This window comes from Enhydra lutris, unplaced genomic scaffold (assembly GCF_002288905.1).
Source record: "Enhydra lutris kenyoni isolate GAN:26980312 unplaced genomic scaffold, ASM228890v2 scaffoldscaffold47, whole genome shotgun sequence".
Lineage (NCBI taxonomy): Eukaryota > Metazoa > Chordata > Mammalia > Carnivora > Mustelidae > Enhydra > Enhydra lutris.
Window position 1 is genome coordinate 7,018,266 of NW_019154131.1, and position 1,246 is coordinate 7,019,511.

Consider the following 1,246-nt stretch of genomic DNA (forward strand, 5'->3'; position numbering starts at 1 on the left):
ATTTCTTACTTTCTTTTGAGTTTATTTATTTATTAGACACAGAGAGAGAGAGTGAGAAAGAGAGATCATAAGTAGGCAGGCAGAGAGAAAGGGGGAAGCAGGTCAGAGCAGAGATCCTGACATGGGGCTCAATCCCAGGACTCTGAGATCATGATCTAAGCCCAAGGCAGAGGTGCAACCCACTGAGCAACCCAGATACTGCCTCCCTTCACTGTTTCTCAAAGCAACATATAGATCTATAAAGGAAGGTAAAAAATAATCATATTTACATATCACACCTATTACATCTTGTCCTAAGATGTACAACTGTTTAAGATTTCAGTTTCCTGTTAATAGCAACAGTTGATAATAGTGTCCTAAATGGTGAGAACCTCTGCAACAACTAAATGAAACATGAAAGACATTTAAAAAGGATTCCCAGTGTAAGAAATGGAACCATACTTATAGTTAGATTCCCTGAAGAAAATCCCACTTGAGATGACATTTTTTAAATGAATAGGTGGAAATTTTACAATTCTGATATAATAACTGAGATAAGGAGGGAATTTGCCATGGAACTCAGGATGCACATGGGATGCTTTTCTATAATAATTTAGAATAAAAAAATGACTAGATTTGACAGACACACCTAAGTTTTAAAAATAAATCAAGTTATTTTTCTGAAGTTTTTGACTTACACTGTATTTTTCAGGAGACTATGGTTAAAGGAAAAGTTAGAGACTGAGATTTTGGAGACCTAGCATCCTGTTCTAATTTTCTTATATACTTCTATGCTCTCAGTCATATCAATGTCTCAAAGGCAACCAGGAAGAACTCTGCCTACCACATCCAGGGCCATCTCCTATGTATGAGTGAGATGTGGGTGATTGTATCATTTGAAATGTATCAGAATTGCCAAAACTGCACCAAATTGGCTATATAATAAAAACAATCAATTGCATATGTGTTATTCAGAAATACAAAAAATGCCAATAATTTTTTATGACTCTGGTTCACACATTTATCCCTGTCGTCATGGCTTCAATCACATAAATATCTTAGACTTTAAGGCTACTGTCATACCTGTATGTCTACAGAACCACAGGGTATTCAAAGATCTGCCATCTCTCAAGATATATGCTATCATAAAACATCTCATGAATTTATTATATCAAATTACATTTCACTTATTTTCAGTTCTTTCCAAAACAGATTAGAAACAATTTTTTTTTCCTTCATATAGTTTCTTGAATTTATCTAAATTTAC